The 15,737-nt window shown below is 38.8% G+C and overlaps 2 protein-coding genes across 2 annotated transcripts in view; one reads left to right on the forward strand and one right to left on the reverse strand.

Annotated features, from left to right (window-relative positions):
• The window catches only part of tmem8b (transmembrane protein 8B), a 1,109,927-nt gene that overhangs the window by 355,348 nt on the left and 738,842 nt on the right, over window positions 1-15,737 (reverse strand). The gene's annotated exons all lie outside the window — the stretch shown is intronic.
• The window catches only part of slc20a2 (solute carrier family 20 member 2), a 60,491-nt gene continuing 48,317 nt past the window's right edge, over window positions 3,564-15,737 (forward strand). The window contains exon 1 of the mRNA XM_037680916.1: window positions 3,564-3,926. The gene's annotated coding sequence lies outside the window, so the exon portion shown is untranslated. The remainder of the gene's footprint in view (window positions 3,927-15,737) is intronic.

The raw sequence follows: 15,737 nt of genomic DNA on the forward strand, positions 1-15,737 counted from the left end.
CCAAGATGAAAATGTTATTAAGTATAAGTGATATATGTTGTCATCGTTGTATGTTCCCATACATCAACAAAATTGTAAGGCCACTTTGATTAGTGATATGTGCTGCTGATTATACATGCTGTTGATAATTTCATGCTGCTGTATTCATTCGTACTCATCTACTCACACAGACTTATGTTTGCGCTGCTGATGTTCAGCGTATTGTTTTGCACTATTAGTGTTTAGCATATTCTTAGTTTATATCTTAGATCCTTATTTACTGTTTTATTTAACACTTTATATTTTGTTATTGTTGTAAATGGGACCATGTGTACACAATTTTGTTCCACCTCATATACCACATGTGATGTGAATGACAATAAACCTACTTGAACTTGATTCTCTGCATTTAACCCATTGCACCTGGGATACACCCAGGTGGGGCAGTGGGCAGCTATTGAGCGCCCGGGAAGCAATTAGGGATTGGATGTCTTGCTTAGAGACACCACGGCATGTGGGAATGGCTGGGAGTCGAGCCGCGACTTTCTGCTCCCAGGTTGGCTGCCCTACCTCTACCCCATCTCGGCCCCAGTGGGGGCTCGTCCGGGATTAAAAGACATCTAACATACTAACTAATATCAACTAACCAGGTATTAGTTGCTAGATTGGCATCTATAAATCACTGAAGGATAATATGTCTCACATTGAGAGGAGCAAGTTGAGGTGGTTTGGGCATCTGGTAAGGATGCTCCCTGGGCGCCTCCCTAGGGAGACGCTTCGGGCATGTCCAACTAGGAAGAGACCCTGGGGAAGACCCAGGATACGCTGGAAAGACTATGTTTTTCAGTTGGCCTGGGAACACCTTGGAATCCTTCCAGAAGAGCTAGAAGAGGTGGCTGTGGAAAGAGATGTCTGGGCCGCCCTGCTCAAGCTGCTGCCCCCACGACCCAATTTCAGAATAAGCCGAAGATAATGGATGGATGGATGGATAATATATTTGTCAGATCCTGTCTCAGGTCTTAATTGGATTATTATTTTATTTCAATTTCTTAATAACTTTCAGATGGGGTAGAGGCAGGGCAACTGACTCGGGACCTGAAAGTCCCAGGTTCGATCCCCAGCCATTCCCACATGCCGTGGTGTCTCTGAGCAAGACACCCAATCCCCAATTGCTCTCCGGGCGCTTACATAGCTGCCCACTGCTCCACCTGGGTGTATCGCAGGTGTGATCGGTTAAATGCAGAGAACCAATTTCGTCATTGTATGGGAACTATGAGGACAACACATAGCACTTTACTTTACTTTATAATGTTCTTCTGCTACAGAACGTTTTCTTCTTCCGGTACATGGAAGAGAAAAAGCAATCAAAGACCAAAAAGAAAAATTGAAATATTTATCAAGATGACTTTAAAAGATAACCAAAGTATGGCCGTTTAGAAGAGAATATAAGGGCATAAATAAATTAATAAAATAATTAAGTTCATTGTCAGAGGTGTTTGTAAAGAAGCCTGATAGGTTCATTGGCAATGTATCATGGCTCAAGGAGGAAAAAAAAGAGTCAAAAGAACTTTTTGTCCCACCCTAATAGTAACTCAGTAGATGCATGTCTTTACAAGACCCATAACATAAACTTTTTTTTTTTTTGCCCCGGAGCTTAAACCAAACAAACCCCCATGAGTCATACATGGGTTAATGGTTTTCAGATTGTTTGGTGTTTGTTTTTCTGCATTAGCCTACTTTAAAACTACTGTAAACAAAATATGCACAATTCAATCCAACTCAGTTTATTAGCACAAACTCACAAGAGCCGTCTCAGGGAACTGTAAACGTTCACATATAGTATACAATGCAAGTCAGTGAAAGTTATTTCCCATGAGCTCAGGACTAACAAGTACCAAACAAGAAGAAACTTCCAGCAGAACCAGAACCATGTGCCTCATCTGCTGGGGTTAGAACAGGAAAAAACAAAAACAAATGAACACAGAATGAATGGTCCAGGTGTAGTTTCTATAGTTACAAATATAATCATGGAGCGTAAAGAGTTTTAAAACAGCAGCAGACTGAGAAAATGAGGTCAGTTTTTCCTTCAGCTGTCTAAGCCTATAGCAACAAAACTAAGGGATAGCTCAGGAAACCCAAGCTAACCCTAACTATAGGATCTATCAAAAAGGAAACTCTTATGTCTGGTCTTAAAATTAGACTGAGTGTCAGTTTCACGGACAGAAACCGGCAGTTAGTTCAAGAGAGGAGCTGAACAATTAAAAGCTCTGCCTCCCGCTCTACTACTAGAAACTCCAGGAACCACAAGTAAACCTGCAGTCTGGAAGCAAAAATATGGAACAACAATCTTTAATATAAGATGGAGCTTGGTTGTTGGCAGCTTTGAGACTCTGATAGCAGCATTTTGGATCAGCTAAAGTTCTAAACAAGATTAAAAGCAAAAACAACTGGACTTTATTTGTAAATAAAGACGTTTTGCTTCTCAAGGTAAATCCAGCAAAACAGCTGGCTATATCAACTGGTTTTTAAAGGCTTCTTAAGTTCAACTGAGCTAATTTCACTGACTCGTTGAGTCGAGAGCTGGTAACCGAGAACCAAACAAAGCAACTTTCTTTCTGAAGTTTCCTCTCCAAACCACTATTAGAAATTAATAACAGTGTGTTCACAGAACTTTTCTGTTTAAAGAAAAGGTTGTGGCTGAGTGGTTAGAGTCGTCCTCCGATGCAGGAATTGGGGGTTCGAATCCACCGGCAGTCACATGCCCAAGTGTCCCTGGGCAAGACACTGAACCCTTCGTTGCCTCCGATGTGTGTCCCATTGGTGTATGAATGCGATTAGTCTCTTTAGAATGATTTGTTCAATTAGCTTTGTAGAGATCTAGTAGAGAGCTGTATGAATGGGTAAATGAGGACACAGATTGTAGTGTAAAGTGCTTTGAGTATTTCTATAAGATAGAAAGGCGCTATATAAGTACAGTCCATGTACCATTTAAAAATGACAGAAACTGTAAAATATCCCAAAGGACTTTGGGTGAGTGATCAAAAGTCTTCAGTAACAAATAAAGTTCATTTGTTTTTGCTTTTAATCTTGTTGGATTAATCATGTCCTGGATGACTGAGAATCTTCACCAATGTATCAGGCAAAGATATTCCCTTTTTTGAGCTGGGGGGAGTGGGGGGGGGGACCAGACATTTAAATTATTACCAATTTCCTGAAAACTAAAATCTCTGTATTGCAGCTTAGGCCTCCCCCCATCCAATGATGTTGGCTGGCAGACGGTTACATAACATCTATGTCTGGAACACGTGGTCACCATCATAACAGAAGCAAATATGAAGACAAATTAAGCATCCGGGCTGCGATCAGATGCACTTTGTAACTTGTAGGGTGTAAAGTGAGAAGCAATTTTTATTTTTTGCTAGAGAGCACTAATGGTCTTTTGTGGCCATGCACAATTACATTAATTAATTTTTCCTGGAGTCGTAGTGAGCCACCAGAGATTTACTGCAAACTGGAAATTAATTTTCCAGACAAATAGCTTTGCGTCCATTTGAACACATTTTATGCAGTGACCTTGCGCTGTAGTCTCTCCATATGGTGTCACCTTCTCTTGACTCACTCCCTTTCTCTCTCCCTGTCTCACCCATCTCCCCCTCCTCCTCCTCCATCTCAAATCTGTCATCTCCCAGCAGCATCGAACCGAAGGATCAACCCTCCGAACGGCCCGGATGAGCGCATATATCTAAGGGACCATGGTCGCGTGAGCCGGCCGAGAGGAGAGCAGCCATTCCCGGGGTTGACACTCACCGGACACCGCCGCCGTCTGTCTGCGGGAATCTCACGCGTTTCCACGCAGCCCCTCGGTTCTGGGAAAACCGGAGATTGAGGCGTGGAGGCGGACAACAAACGACGGCACGTTTCTCCCCGTGCGGTGTCACGTTTGGTCGGTAAGAACATTTTGTGTACGTAGAGGAAGCAGCTGGCGTGTTTTTGTTCTCGACGGGGCTTTTCTGCCTCATTTCTTCACTTCGTGCCGCATTTAAAGAGGAACGGGCCTGCTGGTGACTGAGTGTGGAGACAATTAAAATGTCTGCTTTTAACTCGGTCTTTTATGGTTTTTCATGTTCTCTCTCTGGCTCAGCCGTTTTTTTTTAAAAAAACCAAACCGTTTTATGTGCGTGGAGAGAAGGGAGTTGCTGCACGTGCGTAACTCACCGTGTGACAATAGCACCGACTCGTGTTGGGTCATTTTAAAAATGAATGCTGCTTTTTAGCTTGTGAACGGAACTGGAAAAGACGGGTTAAGATTAGCGCAAGGATCCGAGAGCCGCTTTTCGCCGCGTATCACATCGTTTGGCTGTTTATCACGTCAGCCCATTTCCCTCTTGTTGAGCTTTTCTGAGTATTTGACGGCATCTGGACTGCGCATGCGCACTGCGCGACGCTCCATTGCCCAATAATAGTAACTTTGCAGGCGCTTCTCTGGACTCGGTCAGCGCAAACTTCATATTTTAACTCTGGTTTGTTCGTATGGGGTCGGTTTTTTATTTATTTATTATTATTATAGGGAGATTCAGCACAGCTTGTCCACGTGAGGTTGTAGTACTTGTGAGGGCAAGTCCGTTATTTGTTGCGACATACCCTTTTGAGTGCTCTGCAGGGGCCAGCCTCATTGTTACCATAACTATTTGCCCAAGAAGAAGAGCAAACACTGAACCAGAACATGCCATCAGTGAGAACACATGGATTGTGGGAATGCATTTGACTACCGTTGAAAGGGAATTATACAGAATTAAAAAAATGTTTTTTGAGATAAAGGTAGAAACTTTAAGTTGAAGTTCATTCATTCAATCTTTTATACAAGTTAATCCCATTGAGCGAGTCGGGGACTCCTTTACAAGAGAGACCTGGTTTTAACAAAGAGCGATGAAAACGGTGGACAACAAAGACAACAACAGACAATCGTAAAGGATGCGTACAAATTGAGATTTTATTTTATTTTTTTAAGAAGTGAAATTAAAATGTTATTTAAAAAGAAAATGTAACTAAAAAACAGCTAGGTTGTAAGTCGATGTAGAAAACTCTAAACAAGAACGTGTCTGCATTGGTTTTTCCCAGGAACTTAACAAATGCTTAAAGCCACTTAGAGAGGTCAAGGTCGAGAGCTTCAGATCTTTTTGCAAGATATTCCAGGAAACCGGAGTGGAGTAGGAGAAGGCCCTTTTTGCCTAGCTCAGTCTGCACTGAGGGAACACTGCAGGTAATGATGTCCTGAAAGTGTGCACTGTAGCTGCACTGAAGTGCAATAATAACAAAGAATCAGACGTATTCAGTAACAAAGTCCTTAAAGGTACTAAGTTTGATTTCCTTTTCCGTTAAACTCAAAGATGATTTTAATCAACTAGGGGGCTTTGCAGTACGAACAGTATAAAATCTGATAGAGAAGAGGAAACTAAGCTAGTTAGAAGTGGGTACCATATGACCAATAATTAAAATCATGATATTTACGAAATACAGCACTATGCTTCAAAGTCGTTCTTTACTGAATTGTGATTTACAGACCTTTGACCTCTGACCTTTGTTCCTTAGCTCGGAATAAAAACAAACGATACAGATTTCCTTTGACATAATTTAACTTGTATGAAAAAACAGGTTAAAGGCTGGTTTATACTTCCACAAGACGTAAGCCAGTGAATCTGTCATTACGCAGTTTCAGACGTCTTTGATTGGAGCGTTCATAGTCAAGAAGACATGGGAAAATCATCATAATTCCTCCCTCTGCCCTCCTATCGTAGGACACGCCACGCACTTAGCTAAGCATCTAAACGACAATGATAGCAGGATAGACAGAAGTTGTTGGGGTTTTTTTTCACTCACGTATTCTCAGACATTGGAAGAGAGGCTCATGATGCTGGACTTGAGTTGAGGAGGAAGAGGGGGTGGAAGATGATTTGATATTTTTCTCGTTAACCGTTAAACTTCTCATTTTGATGAACTCATCCTCAGGATCGCTGGTTACATTTAGCATGCACAGACGACACACAGCGTGCCAAGCTCAGTCCCAGGGAGTCTAGCGGTGATGGGTTTTGCCTTCTGGGAGCTCACAAGCCGATGTTGCCACGAGTTTTAAAATGGGAAAGGCTACTGTGTACCCTATTATGTCCCAAGTGACCAACGTAAACTGGCTGGCGTTGAAGGAGTTTTTGTCTTTTCCATCACCAACACAGCTGGAGGGCATAGCACATGAACTTTGGCAACTATGGAACTTTCCAAATTGTGTCGGAGCTATTGACGGCAAACGTGAAGATCAAAGCTTCACCATGTGCCGACAGTGCTTTTTACAACTATTTAAGCTACACGTGCTGTTATGCATAACCACGTCAGTCACATTCACACTTAGTTTGATGACAACAGAGCACAGGGGGAAAATTAATTTCAATCAAACATACAAAAGCAACTAAAATTTAGGACAGGAGAGCAAAAGAGCTGTGATGCATTAGAAAGTTGAACTTCTAGTCAATAATAGACAAACCCCAAGAAGACATCTGGACCCAAACTAAGCCTTATCTGCACAGATATGGGTTGTTAAATTTTATAGAAATAGTTTTATTTTCATATTTATTCAAAATATTAACTTGTACACATTTTCCAGCATTTACATAGGCAGCACAGCTTTTCCATAAATTTACAGTAACTCATTTAAGACGGTGCAATTTTTCTAGAATTTACAGTAATTCATTTTACACACACCGTTCTCTTGCATTTACAGTAATTCATTTGAGGTGGCACAGCTTTTTAAGTATTTATGGTAATTCACCATGGCACTCTCTCTGTTTCTGTCTGCAGATGGAAATTGCTGGCCCATATAGAGGTACAGGCCTGAAAAAACAATAAAGTAAGTGAAGAAAACTAGCACAGCTGTCACTGAAAGAGAATTTAACTATAGTATATACATTGTGGACCTTTTGCCAGAAGAAAACGGAATTAGATGGGCCTCAATGATTTTTTTAATAAGGACTACAGGTATATTATGGAAACTCTTAAGTTACTATTATGGGCAGCATGTTGGAAAAATATTTTGTAAACATTTCTAACTTTAAAATGATTCACGTGTTCTTTTATCACCAATGGACATGTCAAAAATTAGTTTACAAGTTAGTTTACTATAAACCTTAACGTAATATTCCTAAATGTACATTAGGTTTCATTAATTAAAACCTAACCCACATGATTAGGACTATCAAACTATTAGGAAAATGTTCAAAAAAGGATGGGAGGGCATAATAGCTGCGGCGCATTAGAAGTGCTTGGAAAATTTGAAATGCAAATTCATACAAAATGTTAAAATTGACAGAAAATCTGAATCTCAAAAATATGGAATTAAAATCAAAATATGTTTTTTTTTTTTTAATATAATGGGCTTCAAGTAAATGGATCAGATTAAGTTCAAGCAAAAATAACCTAAATATACAGATTACTAAAGCACATATTGCTGGTATTTATTTTGTACAGCAAATTCAACTAATTTAGAAACTAGTTAAAATATTCTGAAATGTCTTTAACATAGTCTTAAAAAGTGTTTACTCTGTGTTAGTTTTGGATATTATTGTCATCTGTTTTTGTTTTTTCCTTGTCTACTCTACTGCCTCAGCCACCATAATTCAATGTTTGTATTTTATCTCTTCCATTACAGATTACTAGTAGTGGGCACAGTTCCGCTAACAGCTAATAGTGTAACTAAATTTTCCTTAAGCTGATTATCATTTTTGCAAACTTTGGAAACCGTTACTGGAATTAGCTTCTACTAAATTGGGTTTCGCCAACTTGAAGTCCGTTTACAAGATTCACAAGCTTGTTCCTGTCTGTTTTGGGGGCGTGTCTCAAAGAGTTTGTTAGGCTTACTATGTGTACACATGACAAGATGGGATTGGTCGACGCAACAGCAGCTAGCTGAAGGCATGTTCTTGGCTTACGATGTAAACATGACAAGATGTGATTGGTTGATGCAGTAGCAGCTAGCTGAAAGCACACTATTAGCTTACTACATGTACACATGACCAGACGTGATTGGTCGACACAGCGCAAACTGACAGTTGTCTTAGTGGTTTAGCGTTAGCAAAGCTAATTTTGTAGTTAGTGGAACATGGGTTAGCAAAGCTAACTTTTTGTTTAGCTGTGCCTGCTATTGCAGATATATGTAGATATTTTGTCTTTTTGTTAACATACAACAGAAAAGCAGACAGAATCCAGAAGAAAATTTGTAAGGTAATGATTACATTGACTACCATGATCAGAAATTATGAAAAAGAAGAATAATCTTGCTGTTTGTCTTGGAATGTAAATGTTGTTTTAGTTGTTTTGTCTTTATAATATATTTTAAATTTATCATTCGTTCTTTTACACTTCGGGAACTTGCACCAAACACGGATTGCTCTGTCTTGTCTAGCCTTATAACCTTTAAAACAGAAATGGAACTGTAATGTGATAATATAGAGTTTTTAGTGACTCGCCTCTTGTTTTTATACACTCATTCTTGGTGTGAACATAAAAATGGGCAGTCTGGAGCTTTTGTTGACAAGAATGTTTTATAAGAAACATGTCATTAGCCTCTCCTGTTCCAATTAAAATAAAAAAATAAACGGCACAACAATTATCTCTGAGTTGTGCTTATGTAATTATACTTGACTGTTTATCAAACAAAGTCTAGACAAACAAGAAAATTGAGTAAATTCACAATGGAGGATTGTAAAGCTTTTGTGGTTTCTACCATAACCACTCATTTGTTGTGTCATCTTCTGGTTAAAGAATAATAACATTTATAGCTTTTGTTTAGACAAGTGCATAAGAACGTTTAGCTTTGTAAGTAGCCCTCATTCTTAGAAATGGTTTCTAATCCAGCTCTGGGTGGGGGAGTTGAGTACTCGTACAAAGATTTGGTACATGTGAACAGCTTCATAGCTTTGTGATTTACTCCTGTTTTGTTCTGTACCACATAGCAGCAAGCAGCTTTGTCAGAGATCAGAAAAATGAATAGATTCAAGACTCCTTATGACTGTACTTTGACCTGACCTTTTGTGAGTATAATCCTTTTGGAAAAGAAGCGAAAAACAATTAAGGCGGAGTGATTCACACTAAATTATAGGTTCTGTGGCGTCGGGGTGCAGCCACAGTTTAGTCCACACAGTCAACAGAGCCCACATTACCCATGAATCGAGAGCCTCTGCATATTCTATGTCCAGTTAAGTTGTATACCTATTAAAGCTTGTGTTTTGGAAGTTGTGTGTTGAATCTAGCCATGAGGGGAGGGACTGTTGATATGCATCGAAGTCAGACAAATAAAACCTGCACTGCTCTGTTTCTATGTTCAACAGAATGTAAAAGAGAGTGGACTGGTTTTCACGTGGGTGTGCTTTCTCGGTACGCATCTTATTTGGAAGTACGCATTTTCTGAGAATCGTCTGCCATTTCTGACTACCTGTAGTTTCAGCTCTGAGTTCAGTTCACCTTTAGCTCGTTGCTTTTGTGAACATCCTGCAGGAGGACGGGGCATGTCGAGCTACATTACCTCGTTACTTCCACTAGTGCTTATAGTACATTATGACCTTTTTTATGCTTTAATTATTTTCCCAGGCATGCCGTGGGTATTCGTACAATAAACATGATACATGATGGCTGAGCTCTACTGTAGTCCAAAGACGGATGCAAAGCTCAAACTACTGTAGATAATTTATGTTCATAACCTCAACTTAAATATAAAAAGACTGATGAATAGTGTCAATCTCCAAGCCCTCTCATTGTGATTTTTTTGGGGAGGCAAAATTCTTTTCAGTGTCTTTGCACCTTTTCATTCACATATTTTTGGTAAGAATAACCAAGTCTATTAAAACCTCTGTTAGTATACATGCGTGTACTTGGCATACGTTTTAAGGAAATCCATGATTTATTTTGTGTATTGACATGTTTTAGAAAAAAAACGACAACAATGGAGCATTTTTTTGTCCATGGCTGGCAAGATTTGTCTGGACTCTGTTGGCATACAACCTCACTTGTGTCTCTAAAATGTTTTTTACTGAAAGGAAATGGTGAAAGATGTCAAATAAACAAGTTTGAGTCATCTCGGATGAATCACAGTCCATGCTCAAGATCTTCTTTCTTTATTTTTAATCGGTTTATTTCAACGCTATTGCCACCTATTGGTCTGATGTGGGTATTTCAGCTCTTGTATTTCCTCATTCTCATCTGGACAAAAAAGTTTCTATAAAAATCTAGCATTGCCAAAGCCTAAAAGTAGATGTTAAAGCAGCTAAAGAGTTGTATTTGTAGTTATTGTAACATATATTTTTTATTTAGACTACACGCAACATTCAAAGCAACAATTCACCCATATTTACATCTTTGCTAGCTGCCATGCTTCACTGTGTTTTTTTCTGGCATTCACTTACATAAAAGTGCTGAAATCTTTCAGCATATCTACATTATGAATTAAACAATCTAATTTTATGCTTTGTGCGGTGTCAGAAGTGTATATATTTCACTAGAGGAAGCTTCCAAGATTAGAGGACATTCCAGTTGCAAATAATTAAACCAGTTCATTCATTCATTCATTCCTTTTATTTATACAGGTTAGTTCCCATAGAGCCTCGAGGACTCATTTACAAGAGAGACCTGTAAATGTATATACGCCTTTCTCTCAAGATACCCAAAGTGCTTTACTTTTTTTTTTTTTTTTTTAATCAAACAACGACTTTGACTCTGCATAAACACCTTTTGGGAAGAAATAAGAAAAGTATGGTAAAAGCATTTGTTTTCCATGATGGCATGGCTCCGTGCAGACTGGCCCTTCTGCCAGTGGGTGTGCCAGTATCTGTGGGTGGCAGGGCAGTTGGCACTGGAACCAGCAGTGTCGCAGCCGGAGAACAATCTGTCTCTCTGATCATCCCACCTCACCCTGACAGCACAAATGCCTTGTTATGTCTGAGCCCTCTTTTGTCATGGGAACGTCACATGATGGTGCAGACTGGATGAACCTTCGAGCTGCGTGCGTATTTGTGCTCTCCACGTGTGCGTGTATCGGTGTTGCTCAGTCCATTTTGGTTTGGGCTATCATAGATCATGTGGAGCTGATGGCATGTAATAAATGAAAGTAGCATTCCACAATTACCACATTGTATCTTTAGCTCAATATCTGTAGAAAACTGACGAGCTATAGGTATTTTTGTGTCCGCAGCGATGATTTCCTGTGGTCAGGATGCCTCTAAAAGGTGGTGAGTTGTAGACGTGATCAATTTTAGGAAGTCTAACTAAAATCCATCCAGTGTTTTATGAAATCTTTTTCCAACAGACTGAGTGGTGTTCAAATAGTTTATGGCAAATTTAAATGAAAATCCAATGGATTTTTTTTTTAGCACTCAGAGCATGTGTTTAGGATCAATCTCCGCTACTACCACACCAAAAATTTGCTCAGTATCTGAACAGTTGACTTGAGTTATAATATTTGTATTTTCTGAAGTCATTTATCTGTGGCGGCTATCTTGAATCGGGTTGACTCTAAAAGTTATCGATACACTGATTACTTTCAAGGATGTTTTATCATGATCGAGCTGGAGGTTTTTGAGATATTTTGCTAACAGACAGTCAAACAAACATAGATCAAACAATTACATTTTGCCTGCCTGATATGGGAATGGGTGATCAGGTTAAAATAAGTACCGTAACTTTCGCTGTATAAGTCACAGTTTTTTTTTTTTTTGCATAAATTAGCATGCCTGCGACTTATACAGCGAAGCGACATATTTGTTTTTTTTCGCCATATTTATAACCCGATTTTTGGCTGAAATCTGACGATGTCATTCATTCTGACATGGAAAATATTGAACACTACTATTTTCAGCCACTAGAGGGCCCTCAATAGTATGGCAAGCCAAGTGTCTCATTAATAGGTAAAAGTGGCTATTAATGAGACACTTGGCTTGCCATACCAAGCCACCTTCGTCTCGCTCTGGAACTCCTGGAGCAAACGTCAAATCAGCTGCATTTCGCCTCGCTGCCCAGGCGAAATGCAGCTGATTTGACCATTTATTAAGGAAAAGTTCAACTGAGACACACCTTTACTGTAATGTCGCGCAAACGAATAATTGTTTTTATGTGGTTATCTTGGTAAATTTCAAAGAAATGCACAGCGAGTCCTACCTGTGCGTGCTCTCGCTTTTGCGAATCGGCTTTTGTAATGCAGCTGATTTGACCATCAAAGTGCATTTATTAAGGAAATGTTCAAATGAGTCGCACCTTTGCTCTAATGTAGAGCAAACAAAAAATTGATAAATGATAAACGTTTCAATCCCGATGGTTTCGGTTTAGCTTCAGTGGTTAACCAGATCAAAATTATCTGCACACAAAAAATTCTTGAGGCTGGATTTAAACTCGAGTATTCATGGATTCTACACATGAAACAGTTCGCTAGCTTTAATATTTATCTTTTTACCTCTGTCGCATAGGCCCGTGTTTTTCTTTGACCCTCCGTGAATCGTAATCATGCTGACATTTCTGAATGACATGTCTTCATTGAAGGATTATGTTATTTTAAATGCTTCTTCTGTCTTCTCGAGAACAGTCGGTACTTAAAGTTAGCACAGATTTTTTTTGTTTTAATTATATTTTACTGACTCTTTACTTGCATGGGATAATTTGCAACAAGAAAACCTTACTTCACACCAAAGATAACTAAAATAACACTTTGATTCCTTCAAAGTTCATGCTCAATAATCCAGGTAGAAATCCAACAAAGTTCAGTCAAGTCATCGGGATGGTTTCTTTTTTTGTTGTTGGGACGTTTCATCTTTCATCCAAAGGACTTCATCAGTCAGAGGAGCCACAACAAACTGAGTCCCACAAGCAGCTTTTATTCCTTATTATTGCCTTTGTTAAAAAAAAATTTAAAAAACTGTTTCTCATTTGGAGGAAAAAAAAATTTGCTAACCAAAAACACTTAGCTGGTTATTTTTGCCGTAGCTGTTCAAGCTCGTTGAATCATTTTCTCTGATCTGGTTCTGGTTGTCCCTTTTTGACCTGTTGGTGCACTCCACTCAGGCCATGGAGTTGTTGTCTTGTCTTTCTGGTGGCCTTCTGTGAGCGGCAGTGTATCACCGCTCGCTTACACAGAGCCCCTCTTGTTCAGGGGTCTGGCCTGGTGTTAACCATGCTAATGGAGAGCTTACTGCTAAACTGTGATGCATTGTGGGTTTTTTTAAATGGAGGCTAGAGTGGGTGTTATTTTCCTTTTTATTCGTTGTCGTACATTTTTCAGAGCCTGACTTGGCTAAGATGAGTCATGGCTTTGCTACTATGGCCCGAGGTCAGTTTGAGGTTTAGGAAAATGTCTGATGGCAAAACGCTTGTGGAAATACAGAAGGATGCATGGGAAAAGCTATTCTTTGCTTAAAATAGGAAACTGAGCTATTTTTGTGCCATTGGGATACAATTCTGTGCACATTTTACCTCTCTCCATTTTCAAATGTAAAATGCCTTGTACAATAACAACATAATATATATTTTTTATTTTTTTTATGGTGGCTGTGTCTTAATGTTGAAATATGCATGACTCAATTTGGGAATTTTAACAAGAGATTTCAAACTTATTTAGGATCATATCGAGGCACGTGACCAGTTTCTGCATGGGATTTTTCAGCAATATATGAATGGGGCAGTGCTCCATGTAAGGATGAGCAGCTGGCTGACTGGTCACTGCACACACTCATGTGACGATGCTATTTCTAGCCGCACCATTCCTCTTCGCTACAGCCTTTAGCAACAAGAGGCAAGTGGTGGATATGTGACACCTCAGAGCAGCGAGACTGGAAGGTGGGGGCAGTTGTCAGAAACCAGTGGCATCTAATCTGACACCACCTTCTAGGGTTAAACTTGTTTGCCAGGTAGTTAAACTGACACGTCTATGTTTTAGTTTGTTCGTGAAGCAGTTGTTGCCACCAAAGACTGGTTGCACATTTTAGTGTTCCAATGCTGAATTTGAGCGCAAGCTTTGAGTAATATGGATCCATTAAGGCAGTTGTCTGGTGTGTGCTTGCATAATTTCTTGGCTAAGTTATGAGCAATATTGACTCAAACTCATATGACAAGTAATAAAAATAGCAAATTTATTGAAGAATACTGTAATCATCTCATATATTTGGTCACCATTTTATTTATTTGGCCAAATCAATTGTTATACCTGCTTTCAATTGTGGGACGTATAACTACTTTTTGAACACATCATAGTTTTGAATGAACTTTGATACATATAATTATTTATATATGAAATAATTCTCTTAAGTGATTTTTTTTTTTTTTTGAACATTTCAACTTTTGTTGACACATTATCTCAGTATAGATAAATATAATTACTACAGCACACTTAATACACTCACTACTTTGCCTTTTACTACCAAGAGAGTGCATTTATTTTAACCTTTCAGTAGGGATGGACATTTTAATTAAAACACTCTTCAAATTAATTGATAATTGTTTGATTTTTAAAAAATATTCAACACAATCCATTTTTTGGTACACTGGTCTTGTATAACGCCTCTCTTCCACCTTAGCTGCAGATTTATGATTTAGGACTGTTTTTGTTTAAAAACAATTACAGTGTCCACACGGTTGCGGTAAATTTCCTCATCCTGAGCCCTGAAGCTGATAACGTTAAAACAAAGGCTTTGGGTGCAGAGACATGTGCTGCTTGCAATTCTGCTGGCCTGAGATGTTTATACTCCTTTATTTTCACCGGTCAGTTGGATCAACATAAAAAGTAGAGTATGTATTCCCCAGGTTCACGTTAAACTCACCCGTGACCATGGTTTACACTTTGCAATCTTTTCAAAATAAACTACAATGGCAAAAACAGACACTGAGCACAATTGGTGTGTCACTCCCAGGTCCTGGTGTTTAAAATTAAAAGATGTTTGTTACTGTCACATCATTTTTTTTTTTTTTTAATTCACTCATTTTACCCAGACTTCTTATATTTGAGCATCTCTGCAAATTCCTACTCTGCATACAATTTCAAGTTTCAATTATTGTTTTTATCTTATAAAAACAAGATTTTCATCCAATAAATCTGAACTTTAGGTTAAGTTTGAGTTGTTCGTGTAAGCATTAAAAGATTATTTTACATTAACTTATTTCATGAAACTACTGTTAGATTGGTCTTTCTACTCTTTAAAGTGTATGTCGTATGATCTATCTGAAAACTATTATTATCTATCTGGGGGGTTCTTTTTCAATGATGATTTTTTTTCTTCAGTGTATTCAGTTTGAAGGATATGATGAATGGTTTAGTACAAGTCTCGTTGTCCTTCATTTTAAGTCAGAGTCAGAGTTTCTTTATTGTCATTCGCACCTCATGTGGTACATGTGGTGGAGCGAAATTATGTACACAGGGTCCCAGTTACATCCAACAGTAAAATGTCTAAGAAAAACAGTAATAACTTCTAAGATATGAACTAAGAAAAACATCAACTAAATATACACTAAGCACTCATAACATAAAAACATTGAACATCAGCACAAACATGAACATGAGTCTGTGAGCAGATGTGCACGCATGAACACATCAACATTGAAACAGATCAGCAGCAACATGAAACAGATCAGCAGCAACATGATATGGTTTTTCACAGTGATTATTCTAGTTAGAGATTCATGAGTCTAACAGCCTCAGGGTAGAAGCTGTTCCTCAGTCTAGTGGTTCTACACTTAATGCTCCT

Source organism: Nematolebias whitei, chromosome 8 (assembly GCF_014905685.2).
Source record: "Nematolebias whitei isolate Nwh7 chromosome 8, NemWhi1, whole genome shotgun sequence".
Taxonomy (NCBI): Eukaryota; Metazoa; Chordata; class Actinopteri; order Cyprinodontiformes; family Rivulidae; genus Nematolebias; species Nematolebias whitei.